The 15,145-nt window shown below is 34.1% G+C and overlaps 1 protein-coding gene and 1 pseudogene across 1 annotated transcript in view; one reads left to right on the top strand and one right to left on the bottom strand.

The window, feature by feature from the left end:
• The window catches only part of LOC148614983 (uncharacterized), an 83,813-nt gene that overhangs the window by 12,573 nt on the left and 56,095 nt on the right, over nucleotides 1-15,145 (top strand). The window lies entirely within an intron of this gene.
• LOC148614984 (uncharacterized) lies at nucleotides 11,149-12,260 on the bottom strand (annotated as a pseudogene).

Below are 15,145 nucleotides of genomic sequence, written 5' to 3'. Positions count from 1 at the left end.
TATGTCGCACAGTTTTGGGAATGGTTGCAATCGCCTCAGGAGGGGTCAGAAATCCCATTTCAATATTCATTTCCTTTTTCAAAATCTTTTCAAGAGTAATCAAGGGAACCAAGGTTATAGTGGTAATCAAAAGACAAACATAACAAAAGAACATAAAGTAACTTAAATCATACATACAAAGTAACAAAAACAAATGAGAAACTCGGACTCCACTAAAACTGGGAGCATGGACCTAGAAAAGCCCGCCGAGTTGCTCATAAAAGGTCAACTCCGGGGTAAAACGAGGAAAGGAAAACCCGTTGAATAAATCAGAGGGAACTGGAGAAGGAAGAGTCGGTTATAAGAATGTTGCATTTTTTGCAATTTTTAATACCACATTTTTAAATGGTACAATGTGGTTCGTCATCCTTGTAGTCAAATATAATATTTAAAGTGATGGGACAAAGTTTGATAATTTTGAAATAGTCAAAAATTTTATACTGGAGTAGATGGTCTGCAGACTGAACGTATGATTTGGTACTTCATGTAGATCTCCGACCCCTTCTGAGTCGATTTCTATCATTCCCAACTCTGTCTGACCTAGAATGGGGAATAAGGAAATGAATGTTGAAAAATAGAAATGAATATTGAAATGAGATTGCTGACCCCTCTTAAGTCGATTGCGACTATTCCCAACTCTGTGCGACCTAATTTGGAGAATAAAGAAATGAATGTTGAAATGAGCCCTTGGTTCCTCCCGAAAACCCTCTCACAATCGTTCCTCAAAAGATGCTTAATGGCTTATTAGAATTTAAAAATATATCATTTGTGAAAAAAACACTTGAGATGTTCCCTGTATTAATTTCCAATTTTCGAATGTTGAAAAAGGACAAAAAGGAAAAAAGGAGACAACTTCAGCTCTGTATTTAAGAATATGTTTTTGCTGTCTTACCGCGTGATAACATGAAAGACGTACTATTTATGATGAACAATATTATGGTTTCTTTTCACAATTTTATTTTGGGTTAAAGACTAGCTATTGTAATGAAATAATGGAGCAAAAAATATTCGTAACCTTACAGGGCCGATTTTCTTCAAATGAATCCTTTATTCCGGACTTTTCTACAGTTATTCAATTTATATGTGTGCATATAGGTATATGTTTTATTGAAACATTTTTACTTTTTAATAATTCACAGTTGGTTTTATTATTTTAATTTAACTAATACATATCTTGATGTGCTTTACAACACCGTGAGTGATAGATAAACGTCATTGTTAAAACTCGATAATTCAATTACATGTACATCAGATTAAATTGTTTGCCACACTAACGATGATAGATCCATCTTTAGAAGACTAAAAAAAAGTGTTCATAGAGGTACAGTATTCCCTCTATGAGTCCTATAGAAAGTACTTCTAAGTTATAGGTACAATGAACAATAACAATTAAAAAAAGAAACCAAAAAATCTGAATCCATTATCCTTTTGCCTTTAAACACTGCACGAAATGTATAAAAAAATTCCGACTATTTGGAAAATGGGTTAAATACGTTATGGTCTGCCTGAGGCCTTCAGGAGAAATGAATGCATAAATGTAAATAGAATATAATTTTGATCATACTTTATGTCTGAATTATTTTTGATTGCATGACAGCCGACGGAAACATTCAAAACATAACCACCGCACAAAGAACGATGACAATGAAGATTATGATTGTGAATGTATGCCATCTTAGGAAGTTTAAAAAAGGACGTAACCCATCAACACTTGACAGTATGGTTGATTGTCTCATTTTGGAAAAGAGGAACAAGAAATATTTTTCCTTGAAACTATATCCATTTTCACTTCTGTTACTACATTCAATGTCCTTTACGTTTCATCAAATGTTCAAGAAACTGTAATTGGAAATTATAATACTGGTGAACTGGAAACAAGTCAATCAACAACTTATTCACAAATGGGTTCAGAAACAACATATATTAACAGTGTTGGTAAAAAAAAAGAAAACGACGAAGTCTTTTTTGAACCAAAGAAACCATCAAATAGCAAAGCAACTTTGGGAACAGGAGAAGAGATCAACGCAGTAGAATACGCAGTGGTAAATAAGACATCTAAAGTACCAGTTGATCATGCAGTCACAAGTAATGAGTATGCCGTTGTTATTAAGACATGGAAAACATAGATCCAATATACCGTTATTATATTACTGACTTTGACTTTTTAAGCAAAGGGGAGTAGCTCTCAATCCCGACAGACTGGTTTACTGTCCAATTGGAGCAACGGAGAGCAGAAACTTTAAATTCAAACATACGATTTACTGGAGCTAAAAACTTGAATACTTTTCGATAACTTATTTCAAACCTTTTATGTAGTAACAGAGGTGAAAATAGATATAGTTTCAAGGAAAAATATTTCTTGTTCCTCTTTTCCAAAATGAGACAATCAACCATACTGTCAAGTGTTGATGGGTTACGTCCTTTTTTAAACTTCCTAAGATGGCATACATTCACAATTGTTTCATTGTAGTCATATCATTCATTGCCATTTTTCTCTACTCAATTTACAATCTTGGTTAATATATTTTTTAAAGTTAACTGGTAAATGGTGGTTAAGATCGTAGTCAGGTGTTGAACTCGTTTACATTTGGCCAAAATTTTAGAAGTTATCTGTTGTTATAACATTATGGGTTCGTAAATCCTTTATACTTATTACACCATCCTGTAGAGAACCGTTTACTAAAAAAAAACAGCCGTTTTGCCAGAGCCGGCGCCTGGATTATCAGTTTTTGGAGCCCTTTTCTAGACAATACCCTGGCGGGACAAATACACCATTTATATGATAAATAACTTTCTTTTTTTCCTGTATTGTTATATCTAATTGCGCTTTTTTTAGTAAACTGTTTATGTTTTACTTTTAGTTCACACAATTGGTTTCACGATTGTGACTTCCGTCATTGTCGTTGTGCACTAGGTCAGTTGTATATTTTGTTCGTATCTCATATGCATAATTAGTTGTTGTTGTTTCATTTTAGTTATTTTGTCCGAAAGGTCAATACGGTCACCATGAGCAAGTCATAAGGGTTAGTTACATTTGTCATAGACTAGAACCTTTTCAGCCATTTTTGGACTCATTTTCCGTCTATTTAGGTCAGGGTACTTTGGCAGTTCGTAAAATGTTACATTTGGCAGTTGATCGCAGTGATCGTTTGTATGGAGAAGTGTTATCTGCTTATTCTTCACTTACTTTAGAAATTGCGATGGTATATACTATTAAACAAATGATTCAAGATTTCCTTATATTAGGGGAGGAAAGAACAGAAGTCTAATTCCAATAATTTTATAATAATAAACTTTAAGTTTTTTTTTATTTTGTACAGTCTCTGAATCTGATTTGAGTTCTATTCGGCGTAATATCGGTAATTTGGCCAGTAATCAGAAAAATATTACACATGTAGTGTCCGAAAGTATATGTATTTTAAATATTACGAGAAATCAGATTTTTCAAATAGTTAACTCTTGAATTCATTAGTCTTTAAATATAAATGACTCATAGGTCGTCTTCAAATCAATACTGAAATTTTAGAGAAACATATTGTAAGTGTAGAAAATTTCATGGTACTTAATTTTCATTTGCGACCTTTATTTAAAGAAATTCATTTCATGACTACAAAGCTTATTTTGTCTAGATAATTTGAAATTTCAATTGAACATGTTATCTTTAGGGCATTTATCGCCTTCACTTATTACGACTTGGGAGCTAAGGAAACTTTTACTAGACGTACAGGGTCACTTACCTTTATTTTTGCAATTATCTTCAGATCCCATAAAAGGACTTATGGGATTATTATAAATCTTTTAGATGTTCAACTTTAATTTAAGATGATAAGGTTTTAATTCTTTTTCGTTACCTTTGCTTGAGTATCGGGGAGAATTAGAAATTGTTCAGGCACACTATTTTCCTATTTGTATGATGTCCACTCGTAGTAAATTAGTAACTAATGCATTGGCAGTGAATAAGGCAAGAACGCAATATGTTTTATTGACCTAAGACGAATTAAAACAGCGTTCCAATCCGTTAGTAGAGTTTACAATATTAAAATTCAGTCTACCCAGTAAATTTAAGTAAGACATGCATAATTACTTTTTTCATGAAAAATGAATGTGTTAAATAAACGTTGTCAAACACTCATTTTTCCTAATTCGATTCTACATACGGGAAGGTCACACAAAAACGATTAAGGCTCTCTATAGTTTATCGTCACCCTTCCCAATAATCTACCACAAGAATAAATCCATCTATTGGATTAGTAAACTTGCAAACTTATTGCTCTGCTAATAATGTTTCGTTAAAGTTGCATTAGCTATCATTTTCGTATTTATTTGTTTCTGCTGAAATATACCTTAACTTTGAATTATTTCTACTAAATTGTACTTTTCCTGTATAATTTCATTTGATATCCACAATAAAATGCATTAAATACATGAAATATGTGCCTATACATGTATTGTCTTGCAAGACAAAAAATCGACCTAGATAAATTCGTATACATGTGACTTCTGGTAACCTTAATCCTCGCATGCGCTGTAAGGGTCGCTTCTTCAATAACAAATATGATTGCAAGGCGAAAGTGGTTATTCGACGGCAAGGAAGACAGACGGACTCAAGTCGTAAAAGAAAAAACTTCGAATATAACCCATGGACCCTTTTAAAATTTACTTTTGTGATTATAATGTGGCTCAAATATGGTCATTATTTATTTGAAAACTAATCAAGAAGTAGATGAAATGAAATGAAAAAAAGAAACGTGCTTACCTGTGTATCCATTATTGTTATTTTTTTACCATTTTTTTAGTATTTTTAACCAACGCAATGTCCTGTCGCCAATCTTTGGAAGTAATCAGAGCTATCGATCTACTCTTAAAAAAACGTTGTTTTCACAATATTTTCTAGGTATTATCGACTTTTATTGCTTCAATCCCATTACTACAAACTTATTTTTTTATTGAATCAGCAAAATTAAGAAGAATCAAAACTGAACAGATTTAATAGCTAATGCAGCTTTAACACTTTTATCTTATTACAAGGGCGATGATCGTTTTCAAAGTTCACAACCATTCAAAAGATTAATTGAAATTTACAATATGTCAGAAATAACATTATGGAAACCGTTTCACTTAGATTTATTTATTGTTTCTGTTGATGAGCTTCCCAACACATTGCAACAAATGGAAACCATACCAATGACGAATCTAATCAATCAGTTAAAAGATTTACAATAAATTGATACTAGTTTTCAAATTCCAAATTGGTGGTATCCAGGTATCTCATTGTTAATTGCCACATTAATTGGGGTTGGGATATTTTGTTATTGTCGACAAGCTAGTTTTTGTAGACACTCATGGTTGGCCATTAAAAACATACATAGAGATATGTCTGACGCACATGAAGCAGCTGAAAATGGATATAAACTGGTGCCAAATGTGTCGAATGATGCTGACTCTGGATAATGTAATGGACGATACTGCGACTTAGACGAAAACAAGTTGAACAAGTAGGCATGAAGTCTTCAGGATGTACACCCATGTTCGAGATTGACATTGACAATTCATGTTTACAATTGCTGTGATTGGCAATCAATTGGACAGTGATGGACAATATTTATGTAGTGTACCAATGCTGGTCGCGTCAGCAATTGCTGAGGGCCTCACTTATATTCGTAGTCATCTTCATAAAACTTTTCTCATTTGATGTGTAACTGGAGATGTGGTGACAGATATTTCGACATAAATTGACTGTACAGAATTAGCAAGCGCTAGTACAACGCAATAATATAGTAAGTGGCCTTTTTGCTGAATCTGCGATATTTTTTTAGAAATGGAGGAAATGTGATAGGACAGTTATTACAACACATTATTGAATAAAAATTGTTAGTTTTGAGAAATGGAGGAATGTGTTAGGACATTATATGACTTGAGAGTTATTATTACTCATGTTAATTAGGGCATTATATATTTCGTAAACAAAATAATTTGACGTCGAATAATAGCAAAAGATGAATGTCTTGTGTACATGCATGTTGACTACATGTATGAAATACGTCGACCATTAAAGTTTTACTACTACTTCATAATTAGAAAAGACAAGTTCATAAACCCAAAGCAACGACAAAGTACTTTTTTTTTTGACTCCGTCCTCTGTCTTTGGTAACGCTAAACTGTAGTTCTAAACTTAATTTCTAGTTAAGTGGAAAAATCCAACAACGGCAAATAAAAGGTAAACAGTCATTGTTCCACAAAACCTGTTTTTACCTGAATGATCGAATGAGGATTTTGATGCAAATGCAGCTAAATTATTATATTTCTTTTTCGTGATGTGTTTTGAAACACTGACGGCAACGTCTTGATTGAAATAGTGAAACCGTGACAAATATCAACTAGCACACCATAGAACTACTTGTATTAACGGCAGTTACGCAGAATTATATATTCCTTTCGTGTTTACTATAATGAATTAACGGTTACATTGTATATTGCAACTGAAAGCAAACTTGGAAACAGAAATTGCTTCACATAGTACATTTACATGGCAAATCTTAATGAGATACACGCAAGGTAATTTCGGGTATTAATATTCATACAATAGTGATAGGACAGTGATTAGACATTATTGATTAAAATCGTTAGTTTTGAGAAAGGGAGGAATGTGTTTGGATATTATATGACTTTAGAATCATTATTACTCATGTTAATTACTTATTGAATTATATGTATTTAAGGGGGTAAAACAACCAAAAAATGAATCAAAAGAACATATTATCAAACAAATTATCTATACAACACATATACTTAAGGCTAAATAATAAAAGTGTTAATCAAATGAACATGTAGACAAAATAGTTATCCACACAATGAAATATCTCGGTGAAAAACAAGTAATAAAACAAATAAGTAAAATGAAATTTATTTATACCATTAACCAAATAAATTTTAAGAAATACTTGTACATAAACAATTAAATTGGTCAATTATTAATACATAATGCGGGAAAACTGGACATAGCAAATATCTGTGTCAAAATGAAAAGGGGTTTAATGTTGTTTTTACATAATAGGTGAGTATGTATATGAAAATGTTGTGTGTTTTGAGGATCATCGCTTTTAACATCTTTAATAAACGTTGCAGTCGACATTGTTCTTCTTTTGGAAATACACACTGTCCAAGATTCTAGTACACAATAAATGTTTAGTCATGTAATTTTATGCACATTCCACGTGGATGTCTTAGAATGAAAAAAAAATAAAAAGAAAAAAAACAATGACGTCTGCTCATTTTATTATTTCTTTTAGTGAAACCCTAAACAATTTAGTTACATAAAGTTGGATGTAATCTTTAGATGCATATATTGCCAATTGTCATATAGGATTTCTCTTTATTCGTAAATAAGATTGAACGGTAGATTGAACGAAACTCCAATCTCATAATTGATTGATTGATTGATTGATTGATTGATAGGGTTTGACGCCCGAGCAACAATATTTCAGCCATATTCAGGCGATGAACATGAAATGAATGATAAAATGAACATGAAATGATGATGACGATGAAATGAAAAAAAAAAAGGATGGGACACAAGGATAATGGGGTCGATGGATTTTGATTGCCACTAGAAAAAGGGGGGATGGGTAGGGTCGGGCAATTTAGCCTCCTGAATGGTCTAGGGCGCTGGATTTAGTGCAGGCAGTGTTGCCATAGATGTCACAGCGGTACGAGTTCGAGTCCCGCGGAGGGAACGACCAAAAATTTGCATCGCAAATTTGACAGTTCTAACATCGTTGGGAATTTTTCAGACCTTTCTCTTTAGTGATGACTTCAATCTCGTAGTAACATAACCCTGTTCCAGAAGCCTATTTGTTAGAGTTCTAGCGCGACCATAACACTATAAACTAGTATTTAAGTTACATGTAGCACAGGTTAAGACAAATCTTTGACATATGTATATAAAATTGGTTTTTTTTGCAAACTTTAGTAACATACACATGTTTTCTACGTCTGAGAACGGGTACTTTACATTAAAAGATAAAATGATCGGTTAGCATTGAACATAATGTAATATTATTCAGTCTCCTATTCAAACACACGGTTTCGTTACAATGGACCATATAGGTCATAAACATCTATATATAGTTCTTTTTGTGGATATGCATAAGACCAAAACTGAGAGGTGTTATTGGTGCATTGTCGTCTGCAGATAGGTGTTCTCCCTTTTGAGAACACTGAACAACCTCACAGCAGTAGATGTTGCAACACACATTGTCAATAAGACCAAAATTAGTAATTTAAACGAAATGCATAGCTTACACCCGTAGCCAGGGGGGATTCATAAGTTTGTTAAGATTCCCCTCCCTTTAAAACAAATAAGCACTGCTTAAGTCGAAGTTTTTTTGTTTGATTATTGACTATTAAAGTCGATAGCACTTCGGGGTGCGAGGAGCCGGATTGCTTCGCGAGTCCACATAACTCCCTCTACAAACTCCTGCTTACGATCTTGTTTACGTCCGTCGTCGTCTATAAATGTTTGCCTAAATCAATCTGATGCAGATGGTAAAAAGAATCCGCATTAGGCCCAAGGTATGAAGAAAATGATTACCGCATAGTGAAGTCAATACGACATGCACATTGACGTTTACATTACATACATATATAGTGAATACACACTATTTCCACCAAAGACGGATAGGACGTGTACAAGGTTTTGTTGCATATTCATAGATGACATATTACTTGAGTCTCCTTTTCTCTCATATCCCGACTTGTTACTTAATTGTAGCTTAGCCGATGTGTTCAAACAGTTGTTGTGACGTAAATGTAGCTGCACCACTGTTGTGGATGAAGGAGTAATCAAGGGAACCAAGGTTATAGCGGTAATCAAAAGAATGCCATCCAGGGACAAAGACCAGACATGGAAACAGACATACACAACAAAGAACATAAAGTAACTAAAATCATACATACAAAGTAACAAAAGTAAATGAGCAACTCGGACTCAACTAAAAAACTGGGAGCATGGACCAGGTGCACCGGTAGGGTAAGCGTCCTCTGTTTTTCGCCGAGTTGCTCATAAAAAGTCAAGTCCGGGGTAGACAAACGAGGAAAGAAAAACTATGAACTGTTAAATAAATCAGTTTGGAGATGGATACACCATAACGATCCACGAGTTCATGATGACCACTATAAAACAAAACTTATGTAGTGATGACTTGAATCTTGTAGCAACATAACCCTGTTCCAGAAGCCTATTTGTTAGAGTTCTAGAGCGATACAAAAAGTCTGCGTAGTTTCGGTAAGATCTGGCATAACGTATGAGTTACATACGCAGGTGCTGAAGAGATGTTACCACAGATGAAAGGAAAGTTGACAATTCTGAATGAAAAGTTATCACGTTTGTCGTAAAGTTTTGTCAATAGTTTTCCTTTACCATCGATTTCTAAGTGTAGGTCAAGATATGAGGCTGACATCAGTGTCTGTAGTATCCTTTATCTCAAGTTCTCACGGTAGATGCGGTGTATCAAATCCCCGAAATTAGGATTGTTTAAAGATAATACGTCATTTGTATAGCTGAAACTGAGATTAAAGGATCTAGCCAAACGATATTCTTTCTTTCTGATCAAATCAGCTATAAAGTCAGCCTCATAAGAGTGAAGGAATAGGTCAGCAAGTAAAGGAGCACAATTTGTTCCCATTGGAATGCCGACCGTTTGTTGAAAAACACGTCCACCACACTGGATAAATATGTTGTCGATTAAAAATTCCAGCATTTTGTAAACATCTTCCTCTGTATGTTTGGAAGATGATTTTGAATTATTTCTTACAAAGTATGAGGAATCTCAACCAAGAACTATATATTTGTATCTAGGTGTACCATCTTTTTTTGGAAACAAAACGATGTATAATGTTTTCAAATTGGGATTTGAACTGAGTATGGGGAATAGAAGTATACAGTGTTGAAAAATCATAGGTTTTAATGTTTTAGTGAAGAAAAGTATACATGTACATATATACCAACTGATATTTTAATCTCAAATTTTAATCCCTATTATACATTCGCTCTAATTGCTCATTTGCTTTTGTTACTTTGTATGTATGATTTGTTGGTTCCCTTGATTTTTCTTTCTTTAGTCTTTTTCTTAGTAGACTGTAACTGAAGTTGTTTTTGATATGTCGGTAATGATCGTAAACATATGCATAATATACCAATTTGAAGATGATTTGGTTTATAATTTTTCAAAATTGTTAACATATTATACTTATATGTGCTTTTTGGAATGTTTTAAAATTCGTGTCCAATAAAATAGCATGTCCAATATATTTATAGGCATACCTCGCGAACTAGTTAAACACTACAGAAAAAACAAGTACTATCTTTAAAAAAAAGACAGCGGACGCATTAGAATTTTACTTCTAAGTTCTACATTTCTTCAAGGAATTATAGAAAATATTTATTAATCCTTGAATTCTTTCAATAAAATAACACATGGCACGCAATTTCAAATTTTCGATACAGTTTTTTTTTTAACGCAAATTAAATTTTTCTATACAGTTTTTTTGAACGCCACTAAGTTCTCAGTATTTGGCCAATCGGGAAACAGAATTGCTATCAGGTGACTTGCGCTTCCATGGAAGAGCGTCCTTAAGGTCAAAGGGTAAAAACGAAACTATACGACTGCGTCGTAAAAACATACCTAAACAATTACCGAAATAAAAGTATTCCCCTTATCCCTCACGTTATCATTTGCAGATATTTATGAACTCAACAATAAAATGCATTTCCATTTGCAACTAGTATGTTTTGATGCCAGAGTTATAAATGTACAGAAGGTTATGATGTTTTAATTATGTTGATCTTGAATTAAATCACATTCGGAAGATACGATTAGGACGGGAAAAGAGATTGAGTAATATTATATATCTATGTTAATAACCTGATATGGGGGTTCACCACCTAAAACATCACTGGACTGTATGGGGCGGTAATGGTTATACGTAACCTCTGCTTTTACAGTTATATAGGTTTTAAATATTTTTTTTATAGTTTTTTTTTTTTTTTTTTTTTTTTTTTTTTTGGGGGGGGGGGTTGCAACTGTGTACTATCTGGAGATGTACTAGAGTTTGGGCGGTTTAATTTTGACCATACCATATTTTAGTTACATGCATTCGTCAACTGAGAAAATAAAACAAACATAAAAAAGTTCTGTATTTGAATTACATTGAATAGAATTTGTCCATGCATTTCTTCATTTTTCTTCTATTTTTTTCCTCTTTCTATCCCTTCTTTGACTGCTTCATACGCTTCTCTTGCCAGCTCATTTGTAGACTTTCGTTTTGATGGTGTTGGTTGGTTATAATCATCCGGAGAAACATCCCCTCCTAGTTTTTTTTTACTATTCACTGGAATCGCTTCCTGTCTTCATCCCTCCCCCATCCCCCTCTGGCTCATTTAGTTCACGATTTAGACCAGGAATGTCCCTCCTTATTATCTCTACGACTTCCTCTACTATTTTCCTGTGGTCGAATGACCTCTTTATAGCCTACCAATTGATTTAAACTTTTAATAGTATTTCTCTCATGCATAAAACAGTTATCTGCACAAAACATGATAAAGTTAATGCAACTGTGAAAGAGTTGAACCTTGTGTATGTGTGTTTAACATTTATTTTCGTTGCTTATTCATGTTAGAAACGGAGTACTTTATTTAGTTGATAATAATGTAAATTTGAATAAAATGAAGTAAATAAATAAACTTGTGCATAAATGTTAAGTGGACAAAATTTATATCTACAGTAGTGTGAGTTAATTCAATGACGCGTAACTGTCGTTTTCAATAAAATATTATACTATTCGAGCAGTCCGCAAATAATAATGCTTTGCTTTCACATGTAATGGATTTGTACAAGTCGAGTACACGAATGGAAGTAAAGTTTATTCGATTCGATTTTTATTAATGATTGTACTGATACAAAAAAAGTATTTATTTTCTTTCATTTCCTAGTTAATGATAACAGCTCCTTCTTTGGTAAGCTTTCTTATTTGGTCCGCCATTCTGCGCTTAAGACGTGGAAAGTCTCCTGTCTTCTACATTTGTTGTGCATGAACTGATAAATCATCCACATTATTTTCACCTCTTCTAGAATAAGCGGCTAGTTGCATCGATTCTTCTCGTATGCTCTTGCAATGAGCAATTTTTCAATAAATGAAACCTCTATGTGTGATTTGGAAGTCATGGTTAAGAATGATAACCGATTGGTTGGCTTTGCAAGAAAGTATAGGTACAAGGGCAAACTTTCCATTTCATTGGTTTAAAATCATCAAACAACATGATGAAAAAATAACAACTTTAAACCATACAAATTATGAATATACTTAACAAAAAGTAAAGCAACATTAGTACATGTACGTGAAATTGTGATTTGTTGAATTTTTTATAGAAAAGAAGTGGCAAATAAAAGACATATTTCTGATATACAATTTGTTACATCTTGTTATTACACCTATCCTTTTATACATGTATCACATGTAATTATATGTTGATACCGTATGTAGTTTAGTATATAAATAATTTAGCCACTCATTTGTTAAATGCTCAAAATGGATAGAAGAGAACAGTTGTTTGCACTGGTCCTTATAATGTATATGCAATACAGAAGACTGAAGTTTATATATTTACTATTTAACAAAGAGGAAGATTTTTGGTTTATTTTGACGATGAAGTTTTTCAACGAGTACAGAAGGAATAAGTGCAGTTGCTCTGCCTTTCAACAACCCAACCATACGTAACAGGATACTTGAAACGCATGCTGTACCAGCGATGATGGAGACCAACAGTTTATATAAATTACTATTTACAAGACTGTTCGAGTTATCCGGAGAGACAGTGGACTCTTTCAGGGATATACTATTACAAATATCGCCGCGAACAGCCAAATTCAGATTTGGAGGAAGATGTATGACATTGGAGAATAGTCTTTTAATTACTTTAATGTGGCTACGTCAATATCCAACTACACAGTACTTTCAATTACTGCGGTAAGTGCAGTAATAAGCAGGATGTGGGTATTTCTTTGGGAAGAATGTGCTGGATTTATAGCGTGGTCGGATGTCAACACATGGCAGCAAAGATCAGGAACCTGGCCATAAATGCAGAATGTTGTTGGATGTATCGACGGAATATCTCACGAAATTCTTGTACCATCAACAGAGCCACAAGAGGTGTTATACAGTGGCCATAGAAAGTTCCACTGCATTCATAACCAGTTTCAGTATCAGTTATCATAAACTGATAACAAGAGGCTCCCAGGAGCCTGAATCGCTCACCTGGTTCAATTTTGCCTTTCAAGGGCAATAAGTTAAACAAGAAGTTGTCCAACAATTTTGACTCAAGAAAACTTTGATAGGACTTATCATAGGATCATTTCAGTAAATGAAAGTCTAAATCTATCATAGTTTTCAAGACACTGGCTAAAAAAACCTGTCATTTTCCCCTGTCAACGGCAATAACCCGTCTTACAAATTTTATGCCTGAAGACTTTTGTAGTCCTAAAAATAAGGATCATTTCAGCTTTTGAAAGAATTTGGCTAAACCTAACCGTTTTGGAGATATATGCGAAAAACTATTGTCTGACCCCTATGTTCTATTTTTAGTAACGGCGGCCATATTTTTCGACGGATCAAAAACCCTCATATCAGTTCTATGCAGGAAACCCCAAGAATTATTCATGCCAAGTTTGATTCCAATTGGTCAAGTAGTTTCTAAGGAGAAGAGTTTTGAAAAATTGTTAACGACGACGGACGCCAAGTGATGGCAGTAGCTCATCTGGCCGAAGGCCAGGTGAGCTAAAAACTAGAAGTTTTCATGTACATGTACAAGTACAATGGGTACATAAAAATAATATTTTATATTCTAATTACTTTTTAAGTTTTGTGTTTTGTCTCTGTAGCATATTTCGCTATTCGTCAATATCGATGAGTTAATTGTATTTTTCATGTTTGAAAGTTCTGACATTCATAGAAAATCTATAGAAATATCTTGTTGAAATGATGATTGGGGGTTTTTACGGTCTTGACTATCCTTACGGATCTCGCACGACCGCCCCTTACGGGGATTCTGTTAGTAAATGTATGATAGTAGTTGGAGGTAGCGGAGCCTAGCCTTCGGGATACCCATCCTCCAAAGTCAGGGTTTTGAGTCCACTCTCGCTCCCTCAAACCCCTGACATCACTCATTCATATTTAGCGGGTATCGTCCAGCCAATTCCGATTGCTTGCTTCTCCGGGTGAGAAGCACCAATGATAATCGATTTAACAAAAAATGTCTGTGGAAAGGTAAACAATAATACGAGGTAATAGATCTCGGACGGTCCGATATAGTATCTGAAAGTTGCATGATGTCACAAATGATGCAGTTTGGGCAAAAATGATAACTGTAGATCTGTGTAGAGTCTTTACTGAAAAAAATGACGTTATGTGTAGCCACTTTGTAAGTTATATCGAAGAGTTTCTATTACGAGTGATTTGATTGGATTTCATTAGATGGCGCTGAACGATACCCACTAAATATGAATGAGTGATGTCAGGGGTTTGAGGGGACGAGAGTGGACTCAAAACCCTGACTAAGGAGGATGGGGATACCCGACTTAAGACATAAGTCAGAGTACGTCCTACTATCAGCTGGGCTGCTCTGTTGACGCTCTGGTCTACTCCCAGACCCCACGTGGGTCCGAGGGCGTTTCCCCACTCTAACTGTTTGGGAGTACCTCAACGTGAAGAGTCTCTTGTTGAAATACAGAAAAAACTCAGTTATATAACCACTAGTTTTCAATGACGCGGACCTCTAAGAAAGCATCCCATCTTCCGTCTAGTGAAAGTCATATTTTTCAGTATCGTAATAGCACAAGAGTACGAGCAATTTAATCGATTGTTATTGAATACTGATATAATGCATCTATTCCATTTGATATTTTTAAAACAATTTACACCCTCTTCCCCCCCCAAAGAAAAAAAAATACATCAAGCCCATTTAACTACATTCTATTTGACTAAAGAAGCAATAATCACTCGGTAAAATCAGTTGTTTCCAATGCGGTGGTTATGGAAAATAGGGTTGACGAGT

This window comes from Perna viridis, chromosome 6 (genome assembly GCF_037379345.1).
Source record: "Perna viridis isolate PV_CMFRI_1.1 ecotype Kerala chromosome 6, ASM3737934v1, whole genome shotgun sequence".
NCBI lineage: Eukaryota > Metazoa > Mollusca > Bivalvia > Mytilida > Mytilidae > Perna > Perna viridis.
The sequence above is the reverse complement of the archived record's forward strand: the minus strand, read 5'-3'. Positions and strand labels throughout refer to the sequence as shown.